Here is a 27,156-nt window from a genome sequence, read left to right as displayed (position 1 = left end):
CTAAATTTAGAATTCTGGATTTGCTATTTTTCTGCTGGGAGAAACTGGGAAAGTCATTGATCTTTCTAGACTATAATTTCCTTGCCTGAAAGATGGGAATACTAAACACCTACCTTACAGAACTGGGCCACAGATGGGTGCAAAATGGTGTCATATGCCTAATAGAATGGGTGCAACATACCAAGTTCTTATTTTAAGAAATTTCCTACCCTTAGGCCCTAATGAAAGGATGTGTGTGTGTGTGTGTGTGTGTGTGTGTGTGTGTGTGTATGTGAGGGAGAGACAGACAGACAGACAGACAGACAGAGACAGAGAAACAGAGAAAGAGAGAGGGAGATTTGATATGATAGAGTTCTCAGAGCAGAATCAGGAGAAGAAACGAGAATCTGCAATCAAAAAAGAACTTGCTCTTAGAAGTCCCATGGAACGTAGTTTGTTTGATACCCAGAGAAATGCTAGAATGTAGATTCTTCCCAGAGTTGCCAGAAAACAAGAAACTAGACACTCATGTTCTGGGTCTATTTGTCATTGGTGAATCTACAGGAACATGGACAAAACCATGCACAAAGCCAACTCTGGCAGCCTGGTAGAGTTTTCTAGAAGAAGGTTTGTAGTTTCTGGTTATAGGAAACTATACAGTGCACACAAAATGATACAAAAGAAAGATCTGCTGAGTGCTGATAGCTCATGCCTGTAATCTTGGTTACTTAGGAGGCTGAGGTCTGAGGATCAAGGTTTAAAGCTAGCCAGAGCCGGAAAATCTGAGACTCTCATCTCCAATTAACCACCTAAAAACTGGAAGTGGAACTGAGGTTCAAGACCGTAGAGCTCTAGCCTTGAGGAGGAAAAAAAGTTCAAGCCCCACACCTGTCCAAAAAAGAAAAGAAAAGGAAAGGAAAGAAAAGAAAAAAAGATCTGAGGGCATGTGAACATAGTGCCAGTAACACTGTTATAGGGTTAGAAATATTACCCGGTTGGAGGGCCCGGAGGCCCTGTAACATTGGTTGCCTGACTAGGAGAGTCCTTAACCACCTTCTTTTTTTTTTGGGGGGGGGGGAGGGTGGTGTGGCTGGGAAATGTCCCAGTAAAGAAAAGAAACCTCTGGACGTGTAAGTTTGTGTGTCTGAGCTTGGTCGACCACAATCTGTTTCTGTATTGGAAAAGTACACTGTTTGTGGGCCTGAGACAGAGAGAAGCTGGATGCAGGAGCTCTCTAAGGCCAGGATCATCAAGGGACGCCTTGACCCCCTTCTGAAGGTCCTCATAGTGGAGGACATGTATATTGATCTTGTTCCTCCTTCTGTGTATGGTTGTGTCTATCTGTGTCTGTTCTTGATTCTGCTTTTGCTTGCTATTGTGATTGGATTTACTTTACAGGAAGACATGGGACAAACCGCATCCACTGAGGAACTTCTCCTCTGTTTGTCTTGCTACTCTTTTTCTGACTCGTCCACCCAGTTGGGCCGAGGTCCAGCAACTCTTCGGCATTCTCTTCACCACTGAAGAGAAAGGCCAGATTCTCCGGGAAGCCAAAAAGCTGGAAGAAGAGTTTGAGCCTAGTGAGAGGAGGCCAGAGAAGGAAAGGGGAAGTAGCAGAGTCAATGCAATTGTAGTCTATCTTCTCTGTGAATTCCTCAGCAGCAGCTTTAAATCTTCCATAAGTCTCTGCATCGCTGTCCTGTTTTGTGTTATGTTTTTCTGAATTCTGTGTTTGCCTTAGTCTTGAGTCTTGTTGTGTTCAGTCTTATGTCTCTATAGGGGAGATCGGAGCTTGCTTTGTGCTGTGTCCTCTTCTGCAATAAGGCAGTTGGGAGAGTGCAGGCAACTGAGGACATTGTACTAACATCTAGCTGAAGAACAAATTGAAATTGTGAAGTGCTCCTGGCTAAAATTGTCCTAAGATAGTCAGGCCACAAACTAAGAGATCAGCCTGAGGTTACTGCCCTTCTTCCAACTGAAGGTACTTAAGGGGTCAATTGATATGTAAAATGTGCTAGTAAACTGGGCTAAGGAATATAGTCAAGCACTATCTGTGGGCTGAGTCTTACTCTAGGGAACCCTCTTCCAGCTTTCTCCAACAGAAAAGTATTTGGTGTGCTAAAAAATGCCTGGCTAACTCTAGCAAGCCCTGGAAAAATGGGGGCCCAGCAAAGTGATCTGTTAAAAGTTTTATCTTAAAAGTTTTTATCTGCAAGAGTAAGATTCGCAAAAATACCTCTTGCCACTGGAAAATGTATGTGTGTACATGTGTGTGTGAACATGTTCAAAGTTAAAAAATCAGTATGAGGTAAAAATGTGTGAGTTTAAGTTTGAACACTAGAAAGGTCATCAAGTTTGGGCATTACCAAAAGTCTAAAAGGATAGTGCATTGTTTTAAAGAGAAACAACTATTAAAAAGATTTCTCTAATTTGTGGTTGAAAAACTTGGTATCTTAATGCATAGGCTGTTTGCACTGTCATCAAGTTATCTGGTTTAGCAAAAAGACATTGGGAACTTGAAATTTATTTCCACTGTTAAAGTTTGGGACTAAATGTTAGAAATTTGGATATTAATGTTTGATTATCACTGTTAAAGAACTGCTTGGCTTTCTCAGACTCAGAGATCAATAGGAAAGGACAGGAAAGACCTGGGGCTGGCCTGTGAGCCTACACTTAGGAGTGAGGGATGATCTGGTAAAGGTGTAGTTTAGCCAATCCATGCATGTTGGCACAGACCCTAGTGGGGAATCCACGCATGGTGGGACAGGCCATAGGGGGAGTACATGCATGGTGAAAGAGGGCAAGCTGGCACCAAGGCAGTTCTTCAAGCTCTAAGGAGTAGTAGGATGAGTATATGCCCATTCTGTAGGACAGGCTAATGGAAGCCTTTCCTCATCCTGTCTCTTTTGTTTTCAGATGAACATGGAAACCTGATGGTAAAAATGAATCATTTGATTGGTATTTCTAAAACTGCTCCTTAGGATGGATTAAAATTGGAAAATATTAAAGGAGTGTTAAAAAAGGTTTATTTTCCTGATGTATCTTGACTTCTGTGCTATTTTGCAATTTGGATGTATTGAAAAAGCTAAGATGCTAAATCTGGATTCTTGTGCTTGTAATTCTGGTATTTGTAATTCTTGCATTAAGGAAAACCTCGATTAATTTCAGATGTTCTAGGCAGTAATTCAGACTGAAGAAAAAAATGGCCCTTTTAAAACAGGCAGACCTGTGCCTCTAGGCTTCAGAGATCTTCAAATGCAGGTAAAAGCCAACGTGTAAGTGTTAAAGCAGAGGTTACTAAAAGGCTTTAGAAATCAAGAATGCATTTCTAGGGGCTGGGGATATAGCCTAGTGGCAAGAGTGCCTGCCTCGGATACACGAGGCCCTAGGTTCGATTCCCCAGCACCACATATACAGGAAGCGGCACTGTGGCTCAAGTGGCAGAGTGCTAGCCTTGAGCGGGAAGAAGCCAGGGACAGTGCTCAGGCCCTGAGTCCAAGGCCCAGGACTGGCCAAAAAAAAAAAAAGAATGCATTTCTAGATATGAAATTTGGAAGTGAAATTGTCCTAAGTGTTTGTTTCAAATTGGGTAAAGAAAAAAATTAGGGCTACCAAGATGATTGTTTAATTGCTACTCCAGTTTGCCTTGCAGGTTTTTTGTAAAAATTGCAGACAGGCCCACAGAGAAGGACAGACGATTCCTACAAGTTTGTCAGATGTAACTTTGACCCTTAATAAGTTCCAGGTAAGAGCATGCTTAAAAACTACTTCTGCATAGATCACCTTGTTGCTTTTAATTGGAGTAAAGTGTAAGACTCATTGATCTGAAATCTGCAGTTCAAAGCCAGCTCAGGCAGAGAAAGGTCCCTGTGAGAGTCTTTGTCTCTAATCAGCCAGCAGAGTGCTGGGAACAGAGTTGTGAGTCGTGTGGAGCACAAAGTGGCAGAATGCTAGCCTTGAGCTGGAGAGCTGAGGGACAGCACTCAGGCCCTGAGTTCAAGTCCAGCGACCATAAAAGTGGAAAAGTCACTCCTGGGACAAAAGTGATGGAGCATCTAGAGGCAGTAAGCCACTGCTGGGATGGCAGAGATGATGTCAGATCTTAGAGTCATGTGTGTTTGGCCCTTCAAAAGTTAATCGGAGCTGGGAGGTCCTAGGAGAATAGTTTGTAAGCATGCATTTCTAGTGACCATATCTGTCTACTTTGTAATTGGGCAGGAACTTGCCAGTCATCTGTGATAGAGTGGTAAAACTAAGTTTGACAAATGGGAGTATACTTTAAAATCCCAACCCCCTGCATCTGCTCAACGCCCTAATAGTGAATTTTGAGCTGGCATATCTGTTTAGTAAGGGAAGCAAAGCTTGTGGACCTGAGATCCTGTCTTTATTGAGATCTGTCTAAGGCCTGCAAAGGTAATCCAGGCATTGTTAGGCCATCGGAGATCAGTTTCCCCAGCCAGACAAGAAAATGCTTCTGCAAACCAGAGTGCTAAAAGACTACAGTGTTGTAGCCCACGAAGAGGTCTGTAGAGTTGTTAAAAGTTAAATGTTGTGTGTAATTTCCAGGCTAGAGTAAAGCTCCTAATGAACATCTGATACTGGCAGCCCTTTGGTAAAGTAGGCTAAGAGTATAGGTTCCTGGCCAAGAAGGGTCTGCATCCCTGAGTCAGCCTGAAGAAGTTACAGAAAATAATGATCTTCGCCCATCAGCTCCCCTTTAAGATCAAGGAACCGGAGTCATTTTTGGGAAAATGAGGCAGGATAACTTAGAGGCATGGAAAACAGTAGTAACAAATGTGTAAGAGTGGAGACTTGCACTTGGGAGAGATGGTTCTTTAACCAGTCTATGCAGAAAGTTGCAGGCAACCCAGCAGAAGGGGTGACATTCTACTGGAGCCACTGGGAGCCACTTCCCCTGCCCATTCCATTTGGGTTGAGATCAAGGTCGGCCTGACAGTCATCTGGAAAAATCTACAACTTCACCCCAAGCACCTCTACTGTGGTAAAGGCAGATGGGACTTCATCACACACAGCTGATTCCTACTGGAAGGCTACTTTGGATCTGCTGAAACTAAGATTTGGGGGGGACATTCTTTCTGTGGTAACTTTCCCACTCCTCTGAGTTGACTGGAGTTCACTAGCTCTATTCAGAAAATCGGAAAGCATGAGTGGCAGGCTAGAGAGTCTCTCCCAAGCATGCCTGGGATGGGAGGTGTGTCCAGGTGTATTAAGGTATGTCCAGATCGATTAGGGTGTGACCTCAGACTTGGGAGGAAGATAACTGCCTCCAGGTTGTGCCTGTTACCTAGGTAACTGGATGGAGATTCAAATAGGTGAGAGCATCTACATGAAGCCCTCCTAGTGGTGTACCTCACAGATTTCACTGGCAAACCTTAGGCACTTAGAAGCACAGGAAGCTGGATTGGCCCATGTGTACAAAGAATTGGGGCCATAAAACTGATGGTTCTATGCATCCAGTACACACCCTTCAATATTAATGAAATAAGTCAAGAGTTTGACTAGGCTGAAAGAACAGGAGGCATGTAGGGAATACAGCTGATTCCATCTTGATTAGAGAAACATAGTAGGAAATATTGGGGGGAGTAGATTAGGTCAACCTGAAATGGTTTGCTTAACTTGGTTGCTGCTTGCTCTACCCCCTGTGTCAAACTCCTACATCTGTGCCATGCTTGCTTGTTTGTTGCTTGCTCTACCCCTGTGTCAACCTCCTACATCTGTGCCACACTTGCTTGTTAATGTTGCTTACTCAACCCCCTGCGACAAGCCCCTATATCTGTGCTACACTTTTACCTATATAAACCCCAATTTGAGGACTGCTTGGGGTCACAGTGGCAGCTCCCCAATCTACACTGAGTCCCTGGCTGGTCAGCCCGCTTTTCACTGGCATAGTTCCAGCTCCCAAGTCTGTGCTGCATCCCTGGCTGGTCAGTTTGCTTTATGCTTCCCCAATAAATCCATCTTTTTGCTTGAGACTGTCTCTGAGTGGTAGACTCTTGGAGGGATGGGGATCCCCTCCCTCGAACCCCATAATATCTCTTAGCCCTGTAACAACACCATAGGAATGTTCAATACCATAGCTATTGCAATTACTATTGACCATATATAGTCTATCTTGAAGTGATTCCATAAACTCTTTCTAAAGTAGCCTTCCCTGGACTCAAGTCAATAAGGCCAAAATGAGCAAGTATTATGTGCTTGTCATTACACTAGGTCCTGGGGGAAGAGCACAACAAGAAAAGCTGGGCTCCATTCCACCTCACAGATGAGAAGGACCCTTTAAATGGCACAAGAAGCAGCTATATGGTAGGACCTCATTCTCTGGGGCCATAGAACAAGAACAAGAAATAAAGCAGTTCCTTATTCTGCTGTCTTTGGTGAAGAAAAATGGGTAGAGTAGAAAACATTTTGAGACCAGGATTTTCTGAAGGAATAAACAGAGGCTCCAGACTAAGATGATCTATAACCAGCGATAAGAGCAGAACAGTGGAACAGCAAGCAGGCTCTTACTAAAACATCATTCTCCCTCAGGCCCCCAGTCTAAAATGTCACTTCTGCCATCAAGAGCCCTACATGAAGATGAAGATGTGAGAAGGGATTTCCTTGGAAAATAATTAATTATAAATAATATAATTATCATGTTACAACTACTAACGCTTAGAGGAAATCAGAATTTTCCAACTGTAAGGATCCTTAGAGATCATCTAGATCATCTTGTTTACTAATGAGGAAATTAAGGTTAAGCAAGTTAACACAAGCCACTAAAGAATCAAGATGAGAGCCTATGTCTCCCCATTCCTGATTTAATCTTCTTTTTATTATTCCATGTTAAGTCTATAAATATCTTTAGGTGCTCAACAGTAGACTCTTTCAACCCCACAGTTAGCAAACCGTGGCCTGGCTTACAAAGCAAACATGGCTTGTGACCTTTTTTTTTTTTTTTTTTTTTTGCCAGTCCTGGGCTTGGACTCAGGGCCTGAGCACTGTCCTTGGCTTCTTTATGCTCAAGGCTAGCACTCTACCACTTGAGCCACAGCGCCACTTCTGGCCATTTTCTATATATGTGGTGCTGGGGAATCGAACCCAGGGCTCCATGTATACGAGGCAAGCACTCTTGCCGCTAGGCCATATCCCCAGCCCCTTGTGGCCTATTTTGGTAATAAAGTTTTATTGAATACAGGCTTGTCCATTTGTTTATGTATCACAGTGTTTCCAATACAATGGCAAAGTTAACTAGTAATGACAGAGACCAACAGGCTTTTAATAAATATTTAGACTCTTAAGAAAAAGCTTCTGATCTGTCATGGACTATTAGAAAGTCAATATTCTCAAAGGAAGTAGTTTTCTACTGGGGAAAGGGATTGGTAAGCCAATAAGGCAGCTATCTTAATGACTTGCTGAGTTGGCCCATGACTGGAAAATGGTAGATTTGGATAAGGGCTCACATCATGAAATAAATATCTTCCTTTGTTCCCAAGGATAGCCTACTCTTGGGCAGAGAGGCCTCAGACTACTCCAACTATTGTGTCAGAGGACTTTTTGCTTCATTTAGACTCATAATACAGTAGCTACACCCTTAAGATTGCTGCATAGGTCAACTTGCCATTACTGTAACAAGCATGTGAAGTGGTCAACTTATACAGAGAAAAAGGGATTCTTTTCTAATATTCCCTTCAAAGACAGAGCTCTGTAATGACCAGAAGATTTCCTAGTAGGCCCCACTTACCAAAGTTTTCACCATTTCCCAACAGTGCCAACCTGGAGACCAAGCTCTGAATACATTTTACCTTTATGAAAGCTTCTAGATCCAAACCAATAACCATTCACTTACATTGCTGTTATTCCAATCCAGCCAGAGTACCTCTCACTTCACATCCTCACACTGCTTTTCTCCCAGTCCTCTGTGAATGCCATTTAAAGAGAGATGCACACATATCTCCTGCCTCAGCACTTCCAGTATTACCTGTTTTCACTCATGCAATCATTCTAAGTATTTAAAAATGACTGGCTAGAAATCTAAATTTTCTAACAAGAAAAGTTACTATTTCTCATTCTTTATCTATCTGCTCAGCTGATTCTTAGATATAAAGAAGAGTGAATGCCACCAGGCCACACACTGTGAAGTTTAGGGTACACATCACTGAACATTCAGCTTGCACAGAAACACTTCAGTGTTTCATAAAAGGATCAGAAATTCTTCTTTTTCTCTAGCACATAAATAGGACTCAAAGCACTGACAAGCAATTTTACTAATGTGTTACTTTTCAGTTGGCCAATGGGGCGGGCTCAGAAGCTGAGGAGAGCCAAGCTATTTGCAGATATCATTCTGGATGCATTGCTACTGGGGAATATTTCATTTGTGCAAACCTGAAATCATTTTGTCTCCACATAGAAAGGAGGCTGTTCTTCAGCAATCTGGAAAGTCCTATCATCATCAGAATTCATAATACTATATGCAATATAATTAACATATATGAAATATAAGTCATAATACAATACATCCTAAGTTTTCCAAGTTAGAAGTAGGCAGTTGGTCTAAGGAACACTGCCATGTCCAGGTAAGATTCAACATTCAAAAGAAATTCAGCATTATTGAAGCACTGCAAAAAAAAAAAAAAAATGAGGTGAAATCACTTCTGACAGCCTCAAGTGAGTCTCAGGTGCTACCTCCTCTCACACACTCAGCATCCTTCTAACAAGAAAGAACACTGCAGTGAGTAGGAAACTAACACTCTAAAGTGGAGAGGGTAAGAAAATGCCCTGCAATATCAGCCAGAAGGGCTCCTCTGAGACCCACGCCTGCAGCAGGGAACAGGGGAACCAGCTCATCTCAGAAATACTGATACACTGTGATGTGTACAGCTGCACTTCTGCCAAGGCAGGGTTGGAGACCTAGCAGTTGCTGATGCTTTCAGAAAAGCCCCTCTAGAAGCTGCCACTGCTCAGAGGTGTTTATCAGTTGGCTGAGGAGCAGAGGTTGTGGTGCCTCTACTAAAGGTGGTTACTGTCCCCAAGTATCTGTGACATCTAAATGCCTATGTGGTTCAAATGTACACATTTCTTCATACCATATTTAGACTATTGAAGAAAACACATCTTAAAGATGACGGCAATGGCATTTTAAAAATCCTAGGATCATTTACACATACACATACATTCTTTGCAGAGAGCTACTAAAAAACTGAGCACTTACCCTACAGATGCCACCTGACCAATAAGACTTTTAAACCCTCATTAGGACTAGTTGTCAAAATCATTAGCAAATTCTCTTGAAAGCACTCAAAATAACAAGATTTACTTTGAAGGGTAGATTTAACTGTAGGAATGAACTCACACTGTGGCTCAGAATCAAATCTAGTGAGCCAGGTCAGAATCAACCTGTAGGAATCAAACTCAGGTACAGCCAGAGAGCATTAGTCTGCTCTCCCGTGATGATACATACAAACCTGGTTCTGAGTGAGCATGGTGAAAAAAGACAAGTTGTGCTCAGTATCTGAAGCAATAGAAGACTTTTCTATAAGTGCAAAGCACCAAAGACACATTCAATGAGGTATCACTTGGCCTGAGAAAATACTGGATCCATGTCCTTTGTCTTTGTGAAAAGACAAAGACACAGATGTGGAATCTCCAACATCAGAGCTGGCTATGGATATCCCACATATTTACAAGGCAGAAGATGTCTATAAAAGTCATGCTTTGTGTAAGGGGTTAGCAAGCTGTGGTCTAAGGGCAAACTCCAGCCCACTAGCCCACCAGCTGTCTTATAAATAAAACTTTATTGAAGCAGAACCATGTCCATTTGTTGATGAATCATCACTGTTGCCTTCATTCTACAGTGGTAGCACTGAGTAGTTACCTCCATACAACCGTGGACAACGCCGAAAGTATTTACTCTCTGAACCTTTTTAGGAAACGTTTACCAACATCAGTCCTTTCTCATTAAGTCTGCTCTAGAGGTTAATTAAGGTAGGGAACATATAATGGACTGTCTTTTCTCCCTAAATTTTCTCAATGTCATTTAGTCTTTTCATCTCTATGGAAGATGTAGGAGCATATATTTGTGTTCATCACAAACTACTGCTATAGTAAATTACAGCAAACTATGGGGTTTATAACTTTTTATAGTTCTGAAGGCTAGAAGTCCAAAATCAAGTTATTCCAGAGTCCTTTTTGCTCTAAAGGCTCTGTAGAAATTTTCATTTGGCCTATTTCAGCTTGGTGGTTACCAGTAATTCAGCATTTTTTGCTTCTTTGTGCTCCATTTTCATATGGTCTTCCCCTTATATGTCTAAGTCTCTGTATCTGAATTCCTGTCTGCTCATAAAGACATCAATTAGGATGTGAAACTGTAGCTCAAATGATAAAATACCAAACTTTAGTGGAAAAGCCAAGTGTTATACACTTACACATATAAAATTTATATTAGATTTGGGTCCCTGTTATTTGATTTGAGCCCATTTTAACCTGGCCATATCTACAAAGATCTTGTGTCCATTTAAAGTCACATCTACAAGTTCTAAAAAGACTTGAATTTTAAGAGAGAAATGATTCAGCTCCAAACAACTCAGTGCTTGGTATTAAATAAATATTATTTCCTTGCCCTTCATGATACAATCTGTCCAATTTTCAAGCCAATTTGCCTGCCTCTTCCTGTACAACAGTCTTGAGGATATTGTCATTCTGTCCCCTCACATCTCCTCTCCTGTACTTAGAAACAGTTTCCTTCTTCTCCACTATTCAAGGTCCTCTTAACTGCTTTCTAAAGATCCACATCTAAGATATTCCATCATTTTTCTTTCATTTCCCAGATCTTTACCACACTGAAGCTTCTGTACCATGGCAGTTTCCTCTGGTTTGTCTTGTGGGCAAAACACAAACACCTAGTATATTCTTGGTATGAACACAGCCACTGTCTAACAAAGAACAACAGAGCAGTAACAATTGTCCACTATTCTCCTTTCCTCCTGGGATTCTGTGGTCATAATTATTTATTTTTCCATTTTAATAATACTTCCTTTGTGAAATGCTATCCAGGAGTCATGAACATTAAAGGAAGTCCCTATCTGCCAACAGATAGGTTGTCAGGTAAAACACAGCTCGTCCCATTCATTTTGAATTTCAGATAAACAGTGGATAATATTTTAGTGTTAGGTGTGTCCCATGTAATATTTAGCACATATTTACACAGAAGTTATCTGTTGACTATTTGGTATTATCTGCGCAACATAGATATTTTATTTGCTAACTCTAGTAGCCCTAAATAATGGTCCTTTGGCCACTTACAGGTACTAGGAACTTCCCTAACTGTACTATACACCATTTATCATCCTTCTCCTATTGTCAATAACAATAAGGGATTCAAGGCCAGTTGTTAGCAAATGTCACTGAAATTTGTTTCTCTTTTCCTCCTGTATCTAAGAAGATTTCTCTAAGAATTCTGGAAGACTAGAAGTAACTGAACACCCTAGCCAACACTCAGACCATGTGGTTTTGAGCAATTCTGTTAACTTTTCCCTCTAAGCTTACTTATGTGGAGCTGTAAGTATAGTCACAGCAAGAATCAGGGTTTTTATAAGAAATAAAATTTATATAAAAGCATAGTAATTTTCTCTTTTTTAAATTAATTAATTAATTTTTTCAAATTTTTATGATCAAACTGATGTACAGAGAGGTTACAGTTTCATACATTAGGCATTGGATACATTTCTTGTACTGTTTGTTACCTTGTCCCTCATCCCCCCCCTCCTCCCCCTAGCATGGTAATTTTCATACAGCAAGCACCTGATCTATCTATGGGGTATAATTACCATCATCTATTGGAACTTGCTGCATGGCTGAGGGGTACATTCAACTGGGACTCAGATTGTTAAAGAAATCAAATGTAAGCATTTGCCATGCTCTCCACCCAGAATTTTTACCATTATCTTTGTCCTTACCTAAACCTATTTGTGGGAAAAATGTAGATTTAGACTTTTATCTAAATCTAAATCTATTCACTATGTAGATCTGCACTTCTGTCCCACTGTATTCTACAAATATTATTTTACAATTTCTATGTTTATTAGGTGAATAGGACACTTCCACAGCAGCTGCTTTAATAACAGTATAGGGGCCTTCCTTGTTTTTTATTTTTTACTAGGATAATTTTATTTTTATTATAAGTTGTTATACAAAGGGGTTACTATTTCTCTTTTTGTAAATCTTTTTTACAATTACTACTTTTCAGCAGTTGTACAAAGGAGTTGCCACTTAACAAAGCAGTTTATGAATACACTGCATCTTGATCAATGTCACCGCTTTCGATACCCTACCCACACTTACTCTTCTTAATTTAGTAGGATATACATTAGCTTCTTAACTGCATTCCCCCCTCTTCTCTTCATTTATCTACCCCTTCTCCATTGACCACACCTCATCTTTCAAGCACCTGCTTCCCAATGTTTTATTTTGCTGAACTTGAATTTGCCTTTCTAAGGAATTTCACTATTTGAGATGTCCATTGAATCTACTAGATTTCAGTTAATACATTCTGTTTACTTGCATACCACCCAACATCTTTACTTTGGGGTTTATAAGCTAAATCTAGCTTCTGGATACAAGGAAAACCATGGATCCTTTGCCTTGCTGGGCCTGATTTAATTCACTTACCATACTGAAAATGTAAAAGACAACAACTATACCAAGGACCTGTACTGACCTCAATTGTAATGCTATGGATCCACTGCTGAGGTGTATGATCAGTGGCGTGACTTTCCTCAATTCAGAGCTTCTAGCCAGTGGGCATACAGGGAAGCTCTGTATGGGTCACAAGTTTGGCCTCAAAAAAAAAGGAGAGGCCCAGAACCCTGTAGCAATGCTTCTGCCATAAACAGCTCACTCATCTTTTCCTGAGTCCCCTACAAGCACTAACATCTTATATTTGCACTATGATATGAAAAATGTTGGGAAGTACTTTCATACATTTTCATAGAGGAAGCTCATGGCTTTACCACCTTGACATCCCCCAAATCTACCTTAGAGGAGATCTGAAATGGATCAATGACAAATTGAGTCTTTGGAGATGCAAAATCATGGTACCCTGTGGCTATTCCAGCCTGTAATGAATGGGAGGAGTTAAGGAAAGTAAGTGAAACTACACTGGAGTAAACCCTTCCCCAAATGTTCCTTTTTTGCTTTCCTCACTGTGTCAAACATGATTCCAATAGCAGGGTGTCTACCTGTAACATCTCTCTCCTGATCCAGATTGAAACCCAGAAGGAAATCAGAAGAAAAGGAAAGCTTGGGTCATCTGTGCTTTGTCCTTTTTTTTTTTAATTCAAATTTTTATTATTAAATTGATGTACAGAGAGGTTACAGTTTCATACGTTAGGCATTGGATACATTTCTTGTCCTGTTTGTTACCTTGTCCCTCATACCCCCCTCCCTCCCCCCCAGGTGTTCAGTTCACTTACACCAAACAGTTTTGCAAGTATTGCTTTTGTAGTTGTTTCTCTTTTTTTACCCTGTGTCTCTCAAATTTGGTATTCCCTTTGAATTTCCTACTTCCAATACCAGTAAACACGGTTTCCAATATGTAGGTGGTGAATATTTACTGTCCCAGAGGCTCAAACTTCCTAAACAGTAGGCAAGGATCAGGCATGCCAATATAATGTCAGGTAAGGTAGGAGAATAGGTTTAGAACCCCAAGGATTCTTGGGATGAAACCCAAAATGAAAACTGCTTCTGTAACTTTGGCAAATCATTTAAATTCTTTCAAGCCTCAGTATTCTTGTAGGTGAAGTAGAAATAATATTCCTTGGTGGGGTATTAGACTTAAGGAATCAATATAAAAATAAAAAGCTATCATCATATTTCCTGACACCAAGGGTAACACAGTAATGGTGTGTATCTGGCTATGGCCCTTTCTACTCCTCCTTTTCTGCAGAGAATCCAGCAGAGTTGTGTTCTATACTGTCTCTGAATTTACTGTGCTCCCTCAGTTCTACCTTGCAGAACTCCAGCATGACTTCCTTGTCCCTCTCCCTCTCCCACTCTCTCTCTCCTTCTCCTTTTCCCTCTCTTCTCCCTCTCCCTCTCCCTCTCTCCTCCCTCTCTCTCCCTCTTTCTCCCTCTCTCCCCTGACACTCCCTCTCCCTCTCCTTCTCCCTCTCTCCTCCCTCTCCCAATCTCCCCGACACTCCCTCTCCCTCTCCTCCCTCCCCTCTCTCTCTCCTCTCCCTCTCTTCCTCTCCTTCTTCCTCTCTCCCCTGACATTCTACCACTTGTGCTATACACCTCCACTTCCAGCTTTTTGCTAGTTAATTGGGGATAAAAATCATGGGCTTTTCTTTTTTTTTCCATTTACCTGAACATATTTATTATTTTTCTGAATAATTACTCATTTATTGTCAAAGTGATATACAGCTTCATACATAAGGCAGTGGGTACACTTCTTGTACAATTTGTTACCTCCTCCCTCATTTCCTCCCTCCCCCTCCCCATTTCCCTCTTCCCACCTTGAGTTGTTCAGTTGGTTTACATGAAATGGTTTTTGTAATTATTGCTTTTGGAGTCATATGTCTTTTTATCCTTTGTCTCTCGATTTTGATATTTCCTTTCCCTTCCCTAATTCTAATACCAATATATACTGGCTTCTAACCATGATCCCCAGATCTCAGTTTCCTAAGTGGCTAGAATTACAAGCCTGAGCAACTAGCACCAGGCTTCTCTTACATTTCTAATGCTCACAATCTTACCACATTGTGATGATCCCCCACCACATCAGACATTTCATTATTATCAATTACTATCTGCTTTCTACAGTTCTGGTTTTAAGAGAGAAAAGGTCTACACCTTTAAAAAATACTTTAAACCTATTTAAACAAAATAGAGGCCTTCCTAAGTGGTGTTCTTCAGACTCTCATAATACTTCCTGTTTCTGGACACCTATCATCGCATAATTAAACCACCCATCTTCCAAGAAACCAGCTTAGGTCTCTCCCCAACAACTCTGCCTTCAATGCTACTGGCCTACAGAGCAACAACCTCCATGCTACTGCCCCCGTAGATCTTCCAGAGGTGATCATGTCCACACTTCACCTCTTATGTAGCCCTCAAACATCCACTGTCGCATATAGTGATTTGATCTGTGAGATTGTATCACTATAACCAAGTTGATGCGATCTTTTCAGAGATGCAGGTTTTGCTTCTTACTCCTCTCTGTGTTCACCAGAGAACCAACACTTTTCACATGAACCATTTTCAACAAAAATGTGAGGGAGAAATGAACAATGGTGAACAAACAATGATCCCCCAAAATGGGGGGGTGGGGGCGGGGATGAATGAATCTCAAAGGAAAACTGCCAAAAATTCAAATGTAGTTAAGAAGTAATTTTGCTGATTTCTAGGATCTTTCTACCCTCATTAAACAATACTGATCTGGTCAGGGTCAGAGAGATAATGATGCATGTTTTCTCTCATATTTGAAAGCTAGATATAAAATGCAAACATGCATGAGAATATATACAGAGCTCTAGGCAAACACACACAAACTAACTAACTAAAGGATGGCATGCTTAGGGGAAGGGTCCAAAGATGTAACTCCTCTGAACAACTTATGAACTGCTTATCAAAAATGAATACCACTTGAAACACATCTCTGGGAGGAGGACACATGAGTGGAAGGAGAACAGAGGTGAGCAAATATCCAATGTACATTATATAAAAATTGGGCTATATATACCTTGTGGGTAGGAATGGGATGGGGAAAATTGGGGATATAATGGATGATATTGGTCAAGGTGTGTTGTACTCATAACCTGGCTTATGGAATTGTAACCTCTTTGAACTACTATTTAATAATAAAATATTTTAAAATATTGGTCTGATATTTTTAATTATATGTATTTGTCCCATACTTATTAAATGTTTACATCCCATGTGTAGACTAGTCACCACACATCTTCTGTTATCTTAAAGATACCACATGTTTCCAAATGATAGTTGATGTATTACACAATACTTAAAATAACTTTCCTCAACTCTAAATCAAGTGGTTGACACAAACACAGTGATTTAGGAAGAAAATAAAAAGGGGTAGGGAAATTCCTCATATGGATCCTTGTATAGATCATCATGGAAGCATGTTGATCAGAGGTATTGTGAACTACTGAAAAATATGTCATTCAATTGAGGAAATACCATACAAAGTAAGCAAGATGCTTGAAAAATCAGTTGACTCATCTTCATTTCTTTGGAATTTAAACTCAAGGTCATATAAGTCAATTTGCTTATTAATAAAAAAGGATACTGTATCCCCAAAGAATGGAGTTGAAGCCTTGAGTTACACACATACACACACACACACACACACACACACACACACACACACACACACACACACACAGAGATTTCAGATATGAAAACCCAGGAACAAATTATACTGCTCAGTAAACTTGCTCATTGTCTGAGCAGAATCATGTTCTTTTAAAAATAAAACTGTGAGTGGGAGTGCTTGTGTACTGGAATAGAGTCTTTTTTTTCTTCCCTCCATCCCATGTTCCTTGGCTACATGCTATTATGTGTTATTCAGGACTGTCAAACCTTCTGGAACCATAAGCATTTTTCAGACAACCAATCTCAATATGCATTATCAAAATTAGATCTTTTCTCTGCAGATGACAATTATGTATTATATGGTTACATGCTTATGAGTCTGTGACACTGTATTGTTAGATTCGGGGTATTGACTTTTAACAATATGCTACCTTATTATATTTGGTGTCACATTATGACTGGATTGCAGCATTTGTCCCGTGGCCCCACTCAGGTTGCAATTAGTTTCTCAGTTAAGTGTCAAACAGTGTTGTGGGTTGCATGTGGAGGGGAAAATGGGTGAAAGGTAACTTGCAAATGATTTTTTTCTGTAGCAACTGTCATTTAACTATCCTGTTCTTTCATAAAAGAACTTCAAGCATCCAAGACAAATACAAGTTGTGGTATTTATCAATAAAATTGCCTTTTAACAGAATAGCAACTTCAGTTGGGAGTTCAAACATTCCAAAGGTCTTGGATACCTTGGTTATAAAAGAGCAGACTGTAGAGCAAGGAGGGAGAATGAAAGAGAGAGAGAGAGAGAGAGAGAGAGAGAGAGAGAGAGAGGAGTAGAACATAAGAAATCCTTGTATTCATTTCTATAAACACAAGTTTGATACAGTTTAGACTCATAAACATGCTAAAAAGAGCTAGAGGTAGCCTGTTACTTTGTCATATATTTTTATAGGCCTTTCTGAATGGTTTCAGATTTGACAAAGTAACTGCCTGTTACTAGAAATAAACTGTAAGTCAATTCCATGCTGTCATAATTCACTGCTCAAAAAAGATTTAGTGATGCCCATGATGGACAGCAAACCCCTTGATGTTTTCCTTTCTACTCAGTGTTTTTGCCTCATCTCTGGCTTTCTGACCTCTAGATACCTGGAAGGAAAAGGCCTTCCCAAGACGCCATTGTTCCTGTCAAGTCAGTAAAAGACTTCCTCTTGTCTTTGGGGGTCTTTGTCTGTCTCCCTCTTGACTCCTAGAAGGTAACAATCCTCACCCTTCCTAAGAGTGACCTGTTGGTGAAAGAATAAATTAAATCAAAGTCACCCATACTCACACCACTCAGCAAGAATTAGGTGCCTGGAAAGTAGCAATACCTCATCTCCTTGGCTGGCATTTTCTCTTGGCTCAAGGCTTTGGCTGTATCTCTAACATGTCACGCACCCAGATGGAAAGTGAAAAATCCATTCAGCCATCTGGCTGTTTCTGTCTACACAATGCCATGCATCTGGAGCCATCTGGGAGATGGACTGAATTTTTTCACTTTCTGCTTGGTTGTTTGGTGTGGTATGGATGTAATCCTGCAGAGGCTAGAGGGTCTAGTAGCCTGCTCCCCTGTGGCTGAGGTTGAAAAAAAGAAGAGTCCAGGTTACTGAAGCCTGTCATGTCATTCTGAAAATGTAATGGAAACTTTGTGATCTGTAGTATATTATAAACGATGAGAGATAATAAAGGATGGCCTATTGTTTATTAAACAAAGCAAACAGGAATGCTGAATCAAGTGGTTATTTGTCAACTTAGTTTGTCCCAGACAGTTAACAAAATATTCTCCAGGGTATATTATTACAGTTCTTTCCTAGGGTTGGATATTAGTCTAAAAGACATCTCAAATGGATTCCAGTGCTTGAAATTATGGCCGAGTAAAAATGTGTGACTCCTAAGCCCTAATTAGTGTCTTCTATAAGAGATTCTCTTTATTTCTCAGTTTGTCCTAAAATAAATAGTACAGAAAGTTATGAAACATTTCCCAAGAATCATGTTCAACTTAAACAATATTTTTACATGAGTTTCAATAACTCAGTATGTCAGCAACATTCAGAGCTTAATAATAAGGGATGGAGGGGTAGGCATAAAGGGGGTACACATTGTGGGAAAACGGAAATAGTGATCATTCACATGAGGGTTTCCTTGGTATTGTAATTAAACATCTTGGAATTCTGGGGTGCCTTCTCTTTCCCCAGCTCATTTCTGAAGCTTATCTGTAGCAGGATCTGGCAGCTTTCCCTTAGCTTCAAACTCCACAGACAGCAATTCTCAACTCAGCTCCTGGACTTTGTTATTCCATGTACTCTTCGGTAAAATGGAAAAACAGCTAAATAAAAAAACAGATAAAATATCAAACTTAAACTATTTGGCCCGGAGAAGGGGCTAGGGAGTGGAATAACAATTGGCTAGGTCATCCATTCACGGTTGGGCTCAATATTGGGCCTGAAGCTAACTTTAGTCCTATCAGAGAAAGATTAGAGGGCAATTCAAACCTAGAGGGAAAAAAAAAGAAAACTAAATTTAGGAGTGATCTTAAGAAAAGAAAAACAAAGTCCTTTCTGCTTCTATTCCAGAGTTATGAGAATCCTCTGCACACATTTAAATGGCATGGTCACATTTTAGGAATCAGACCCTTAGTTTTAATTGCTTCTTGTACTATAGGCCAATTAAGGATGGGTCTGGAGGGCAGGGGTCATTCCCACAGCCTCTGAGGTTCTGAAAGGTGGGGCTAACCTAGCCTGAGGCACCCATTCACACTTGTATTAAAACAAAGACTGAATACACTATTAAACACCTACTTTATATAGGCTGAAAGCAAATACTAGAGACTAGAAGTTTCCCTTTGGCCCCATCTCTTGCTTTCAAATAAAATCAATTACAACATTTCTCCTTGTCTGAGCCATGGGAAGCTAAATACCAATATGTACAGACCCAGTACTGTATCTTGAGAAACTGCCAATAGATTTGCAAATCCTCTGAGATCTCCCCTCTTTTTATCTCTAATTGATCCTATGTACTTTCATACAATACTAGGGTTAAACATCAAGAGGGTTTTTTTTAAATAAAAATATATGTAATATCAATTGCATAAGATACACATCTTAATGGATTCCTAGTAACTTCAAAGCAACTTAATATTGTACACCACTGAAGTAATAAAACCTAAGAGAAGGAAAATAGGAAATCTGAAAACAGGAAATAGGAAATATAGGTTATATTTTGACAAAGCATAAAGTACTTTCCCTGACTTATTTTCATGTAAGAAAATGTGAATTTGTGGAATTTGTACAAATTCTACATTTTTACCAACTATTTCTAGCCTTATTTCTGACCACCAGACTTAGAACACCTAGCTGGACCCCACATTTCAGTGCTGAACATGTCTAAATGTTAATTTTAAGGAGCCAGTGGGGGGTGGTGAAAGGGTCAGGCTAAACAGCACATGCCCTCAGCAATAGCAAATAGCATTTCTTGCTTACAGGTCACTGGTTCAAATCCCACTCTAGTCAGCAGGACCCCCAAAGCCATGACCATTTAGTTGCTCAGGGATCTGGTGAATTGAGTTGCTATGGGAAGTCTGGTGGCCATCCCAGCTGGACATCTAATCAGAACAAATAGATTGTTCCTAATTCACCCCTGTTCCATCCGGCTTCTTGCCCTTCCCCCATCTTGTTAAAAAAAAAAAAATGAAGCCTTTACAAGAAACCCTCCCATTTTCAGAAACAGACTGTCTAACTATACAGACAAACACACACACACACACACACATCAATACATACACACACACTATCCACCCCATACTACGTATTATACACACACACACACACACACACACACACACACACACACTCCACAAACCATACATACACACAGAGTCATGAGGATCCAGTTCCTTTCCATAGTCTCAGGATTGATAAAGCATCTTCTCTTTGTTAATCCAGTACATATGCTCTCACCAAATTTGCTTGTAGTTTTATTTTTTCTTTCTCCAATATACACATCGAGAGATAACCAACTTTAGATAACCAACTAATTATATAATATTAAAAAGTGCATTCCCATCTTATGATAAACATTACAATGGAGCTCCCTCATGTTCCTAATAAAGGAAGGAAGCATCAAACTAAAAGTAAAATGATTTATTAGATTTTTGTTCCTGTGCCACTGAAATAAAATAGGAAACCAGCTTGGCAGTTACTACAGGGACCCAGCATGTGCTCATTAACTCTTTGCCAGGTACAAAGGTGTCCTAACAGCTCTGTTTTAATTCCATGATCCGGCCCATAATCCAGTGCTAAACAGTAATTAGTATTGACTTGTTAAACCGTAGTTGAAGGCTTCCCTTATGCACTTCAAATACACTTTAAGTTCCATGGACAAGGAATCAAAGGGAGGAAGGGAAAAGCATATCATTGGGAGAAGAGACAGAAATACACGAAGGTATTTGTAGTATTTTTTTAACTGTAAAGAAGAATTGTTCTCCCACCTGGTGACTTTGCATGCATTTATGCATTGTTTCCAGATCCATATGGGCACTTTATTTCACCCCATGCCTGTTCATTGTGTGAGGAAGTCTTTCCTTCCCTAATAGCTTGCCCCCACCCCTAATCCCTTTTACCTTGTCAGACTGACCAAATGTTGGACAATTTTCTCCTCTTTCTAATGTAGTTTAAATTTTTTCCCTGATAATGTCTCTTTTCATCCTATGCATCAAGTTTCATTTAAAATCACAGTGGAGACCCTTGACACTGACCAGTTCTGTATTTGGATAAACAAGAGGGGACAGTGGCTGAATTTGCTGGTGAAGTCCTGAATGTACCATTAGGGACCAGGAAATCCTAGGCTACAACCTGTGCATGTGCTGGCTGAAGAGAGAGGCAAGGTGGGCTTGACAGTTCCTTGCATCCTGCTCTCTGTTTGTGCGCCTGCCTGTGCAATCTCCTCCCAGTATACTGCCGTGGGAAGAAAAATAAACACTAGGTGTGGGAGGTATCAGACCTTACTGCCTGGTGGCATCTCAACTGGTTCCATTTCCTCAGCATGCGAGTGGAGGCAGGCATTCAGGACTCAAATGTTCTTCTTCTGCTTGGATATTTGAGTCTGTCAAACAAAGGAACATAGGAACAGGAATCCTCCCTCTCTTATGAATTGCCAGAGGTCAGATTTGTAATCCTGAACCAAACTGAATATGGGCTCACTGAAATGTCCTTCATCCATTCATCCATCCAATCATGTGTTATTGAGACCCTTTGAATGTGCAAAACAAGATGGGATCCCAACTTTCCTGCAACTTTACGATCTGATCATGAAGAACAAATGATAAATCCAGAAATCAAGTAGTACAATTAATAAGCACAGATAGGGAACACGTATGGGTTTAGAGAGGAGAAATCTTAGTGAGAGTGGAGAAGGTTAGATCAGACTTCTGTAAGATGTGGACTTGTGTTGGGAATTGAAGAGGGATATTGTGTTTAAGAGAATTCAGAAGGCTGAGAGAGGAAGACCATTTGAGCTCAGAAGTTCCCAGTCAATTGGCTAACATAGAGAAATTATGTCCTAAAAGCAGGGGGACAGAGAATGAGAACAAGGAGGAAGAGAGGAGGAAAAATAGATGGAAGCAGAGGAGGAAGGGAAGAGTAGAAGTAAAGAAACAGTGCCATTTTAGATATGGAAAGCAACACAAAGATATGGAAACCAAAGGCAGCTCTTTGCCTTTCCAAATCGGTAAACAATAATGCATGCGAATAGAACACTAAATTTTGAGTCATGTCTATGTTCTATGTCTGATTTTCTTCTTCCAGTCCATGCCTGGATGTGATAGGAAGATCTGACACAAATGACATATTTGTTTAGGGGAAATAATGATATTGGTTGGGTGAGAATCAGGGTTAGGATGGAGAATAAGTAAGTCATGCTGATTGGAGTGATTATAGGAAATGAGGAAGAAGAAAAATATAGGACTCAAACAATTTCTCCATTGGGGAACAAGGAATGTAGCACTAATCATGGAGAGGGTAAATAAGGAACTAAACTGAGAAGTTAGAGATTCTTCTATTCACCCTTTCATCATTTGAGGAGCAAACCAGTAGCAGTAGAAAAAAGTGGCTGAACCATGGTGAGTCCATTAACATCTAACAATGTCCAGATTTGTGTGGGATGATTTTACTAATTACCTAAAATACACAGAGCATAGCCTAGGAGCTGGGAATGTAAGAATCTTGCTTACTTTCAACCATGAGAGTTTTACATCCAATAAGGAAGTAGATTGAAAGGGAAGACCAATGAACACTCAGATCATCATTCATGATGAAGAAGAACTCGTAGAGAGGAATCCCAGGGCATCTAAAGGCCAGAAGCAGGGGAAAGGCCAGAAAAGTGGTACAAAAATGAAAGCGAAGCACAGGGGAGAATGAACATCAGTGACTTACTGGAACATTCTGTGACAATTTACTTTTTAAATACCTTTCTTATCCAGAGGAAACCATTTCTCTATCCTTTTCTCCAAGGCTTTCTATACTAACCTTCCTCTTTACATTTCCTGGGGCTTCTTTGCTGCTAGAGTTTTAAACTGTCTACATTTTCCGGTTTATCTCAACTACATCAAGGCAATTTACTGTGACTCCACCCACAGGCTGTTGGGGAAGACAAAGAGAGGGCAACGGTCAGTCCAATGGGACTGCTGCTCCTAAGAAGCCAGACCAGAGCCAACTATCATAAGCCAACTATTCTATATCTATATTATATATATATATATTCTATATCTATATTCTATATCATGAGCCAACTATTCTAGAGTGGATTTCTCCAGATTCCAGTTCCTCCAAGTGCCTAAGGTTGGCCAGTGGTATCTGCAAGATTCACCCCCAGGAGGGCTCCATGAAGATGCCCCCGGCAGTTTAAATCTCTGTCCAGTTACCTTGGTACCTGGCACACCTGATGGCAGTTACCTCCCTCTCTTCTGAGGTCATACCCTAATCCATCTGGACACATTTTAATACTCTTGGACATACCTCCCACTCCAGGCATTGCCTGGAAGTGACTCTCCAGCCTGTCATACATGCGTTGAATTTAGCAGCAGGCCAGTCTGCTTGAAAATTTCTTACATATCCAATTTTCTTAATAGAGCTAGTTAACTCCAGTCAACTCAAGAATGTCCCCCCCAAAATTTGTTGTAGCAGATCCAAAGCACTTTACAGCAGAAATCAGAAATCAGCTGCGTGTGATAAGAGTCCTATCTGAAGATGTAGATTCTTCCAGATGACTGTTAGACTCCCCTTGATCCTCACTCAAATGCAATGGGCAGGGGCAGTGGTGTCAGGCAGCAGTGGCTCCCAGTGGTTCCAGTAGAATGTCACACCTTTTGGGTTACCTGCAACTTTCTCCATAGACTGGTTAGAGAAGCTTAACCTAAGTTAACCTAAAGCCTAACTTTAGTCAAATTTCCTCTTATTTTCCTGATTCCTTCTTAAGCACACTAGCTTTTGCAGGCTGGCACATTACTGAAAGTCAAGACAGCTTTAGGCAATCAATGGCCCTTGGGTCATTTTGCCAGGGCAATAAGTTTGAATCAGATATTAAGACTAGGATTTTTTTTAAGCCAACATGGAAGGCTTGGCCTGTAACCATTTCTCACAAGTGCATTCTCTGTATACTGTTACCTCTGTTTTCCATGCCTCTAGTTTATCCTGCCTCATCTTCCCAAAAACAACTCTGGTCCCTTGGTCCTAAAAGGGGAGGCTAATGGGCAAATATCATCCATCTTCTATAATTTCTTCAGGCTGACTCAGGGACGTTGACCTTACCTAGCCAGGAACCTATAACCTTAGTCTACTTTACCAAGGGGCTGCAGGATCAGATGTCCATTAGGAGCTTTACTCCAAACTGGGAATTACATTCAACATTTTAACTTTCAACTATACAGACTTCTTTTTGGGCTATCGCAGTGTAGCCTTTTAACATTCTAGTTTGTAAAAGCTTTTTCCTGACTGGCTAGGGAACTGATCTCTGATGACCTAAAAAATGCCTACATTACTTTTGCAGGCCTTTAACAGATCTCAGTAAGGACACAATCTCAGGTCTACAAGCTTTCTTTCCTGAACAGATGTATCAGCTTAAAATTCTCACTGCCAGTCAGGGCTTTGAGTAGATGCAGGGATTGGGATTTTAAACTATCCTCTCATTTGACACTTACCTTTACTACCCACTATCACAGATGACTGGCAAGTTCCTGCCCAGTAGACAGACATGGGTATTAGAAAGGCATGCTTACGAATTATTCTTCTAGGATTTCCCGGCTTTGATTAACTTTTGAAAGGTCAAACAGGAGTGACTCTAGGATCTGACACCATCTCTGCCATCCAAGCAGCGGCTTACTGCTTCTGGATGCTCCACCACTTTCGTCCCAGGAGGAGTGACTTTTCCCTGGACTTGGACTCAGGGCCTGAGTACTGTCCCTCAGCTCTCCAGCCCAAGACTAGCACCCTACCACTTTGAGCTCCACACAACTCCGTTCCCAGCACTCTGCTGGCTGATTAGAGACAAGTCTCTCACAGGGACCTTTCTCTGCCCAGGCTGGCTTTGAACCGCAGATTTCAGATCAATGAGTCTTACAAGAGGCCATTTAACTCCAATTAAAAGCAACAAGGTAGTCCACACAGAAGTAGTTTCTAAGCATGTTCTTACCTGGAACTTATTAAGGGCCAATGTTAGATCTTGACAAACTTGTAGGAATCACCTGTCCTCTGTGGGCCTGCTGGAAACTGTTACAAAAAACCTACAGAGAAACTGGAATGGCAATTAAACATTTTGATAGCCATAATTCTCCTTTTCTCACTTTACAATAATCATTTAGGACAATTTTACTTCCAAATTTCTTATAAATGTATTCTTGATTTCCAAAGCCTTGTTACTAACCACTGCTTTAACACTAATACTTTGGCTTTTATCTGCATTGGAAAAACTCTGAAGCTTACAGGCATTCTGAAACCAGGTGCCGCCTTTTGCCTATGGGCTGCTTGTTTTAAAAGAGCCTTTTTTTTTTTTAACAGTGATAAACCTTTACATCCAAATTTCTGACACTTAGCTCTGATTTTTTTAATTAAACAATTTTTTTAACTATAGTTCCCATTCTTTCAAAACATTTGGTAATGCCCAAACTTGATGAACATTTGAATTTAAACTTAAACTTAATTTTGCATCATACTGCAGTCTTGAACATGTTCACACTCACACATGCACACACACACATACATATTCAAAAGATCTTAAAGCGCGCAAAATAAACATCGGCAGTACATTTTCCAGTGGCAAGAGATATTTTTGCCAACCTTACTCCTGCAACACGCAAATTTTAAGACAAAACCTTTAACAAATTATTTTAGCATTCTCCAGCCTCATTTTCCAGGGCTTGATAGTCTTAGTAAACATTTTAGCACACCAAATAATTTTCTTCTTATGAAGGCTGGGTGGGGGTCCCCCAGAGTCACAGGGTGATCCACTTTTCCTTCTTAAGGGCCACACTCTTGTTCTGAGCTATCTCCTTAACCTCCCTCCAGTGAGGTAGGGTTGAGTCTAGGGGTTCCCATGATAGAACGTTACCCATAGCTCTGATCAGATGTTCAGTCCAAAAGGCTACAAAAAAACGAAACAATTATAACAATACAAAAGGAGGAAAACACACAGGCAAGAACAAGAACAGCTATGAGTTGGAGATGGAGATTTCCCAAGTTGGCCCACAACCTCCTGCAAGGATGCAGAAGGAGTAGACCTAAGTTGAAGGTGGGGCTCCAGGGGTCCCCCTTCAAGGGTGGAGAGTCTAAGGCATCCTCCAGTCTCCCCAGGATTGCCGAGTAAGTGCGTCCGTTTCGACAACCCCTTCAAGAAATAAGCAAAATCAAAACAGACAAACAGACACATTACAAGACAAATAAACAGGGCTGTTTTCTTACATTTGGAGCCTGGGGTCTCAGGGGTCTCTGGGGCTATCCCGGACGAAACCCCAAATGTTTCATCTCCATCTCTGCAATGCTGTTATGAAGGCAACAATGGATGGTCTGTGTAACATATGCAGTCCTAGGGGGTCCATGTAGTCTGACCACCACTAGCTCTAAATTCCACAGATCATTTGAACTATAACATTTCATACTTACTCCAAGATGTAGGCATGAGTTCGCCAACTCATGGAATCTTAAAAGTTGAAAGGGAATGTTGAATGTGGTAAGGAGTAGGATTTCACATGTATACATCTAAAACTCATAAGGTGACCCAGGGCAAGTTGTGTAGCCCCAGCCACATAGGGAAATAAAAAATGTTATGCCAAGTCGCGAAACCACCACCAAGAAGACCACCGAGACTCAGACACTCTGAAATGTAATAGCAAGGCAAGGCTTTATTCAAGCGAGGCCGCGGCCCGGGCCTTGTCCTACCCACCGACACAGCGGAGGTTAGGAGCCAGCCCAGAGCTGAGATTTCACAGAGCTTATAAAGGCAAAAAACAAAGTTACAGCAATCAGGTGTTCAAGCAAGATTAGAATATGAGTACAAATCTGATTGGCTCAGGACTCGAGGCATTCTGGGGGCGGTTAGAGTTAAGCATTCCCAGGCGGTTAGAGTTCTTGACCCGCTGGGCCCTGATAAGCTTGCCCTGGGTTTGCTCATAGTTTAAACAGACAACAAAACGGGGGCTGCCTGAAAATGGGGTTCACCCTAACTCTTCATTACCCCTTTCAAAAAACTTTATCGTACCACTCGTTAAATGACAACAATCTACTAACTCTACTGGGTTACTGAGGAGATATATAAATTAGAAAAACGATA

The 27,156-nt window shown here is 40.7% G+C and overlaps 1 long non-coding RNA gene across 1 annotated transcript in view; it reads right to left on the bottom strand.

Moving 5' to 3' along the window:
* Positions 1-1,172: 1,172 nt before the first annotated feature.
* The window catches only part of LOC125356891, a 27,154-nt gene continuing 1,170 nt past the window's right edge, over positions 1,173-27,156 (bottom strand). The window contains exons 2-4 of the long non-coding RNA XR_007211978.1: positions 25,258-25,267; positions 24,000-24,014; positions 1,173-1,426 (exon numbers count right to left, since the gene is read on the bottom strand). This is a non-coding gene — a long non-coding RNA (uncharacterized LOC125356891). The remainder of the gene's footprint in view (positions 1,427-23,999; positions 24,015-25,257; positions 25,268-27,156) is intronic.

Source organism: Perognathus longimembris, chromosome 8 (assembly GCF_023159225.1).
Source record: "Perognathus longimembris pacificus isolate PPM17 chromosome 8, ASM2315922v1, whole genome shotgun sequence".
NCBI lineage: Eukaryota > Metazoa > Chordata > Mammalia > Rodentia > Heteromyidae > Perognathus > Perognathus longimembris.
Note: the sequence above shows the minus strand (reverse complement) of the source record. Positions and strands in the feature narration are given on the sequence as shown.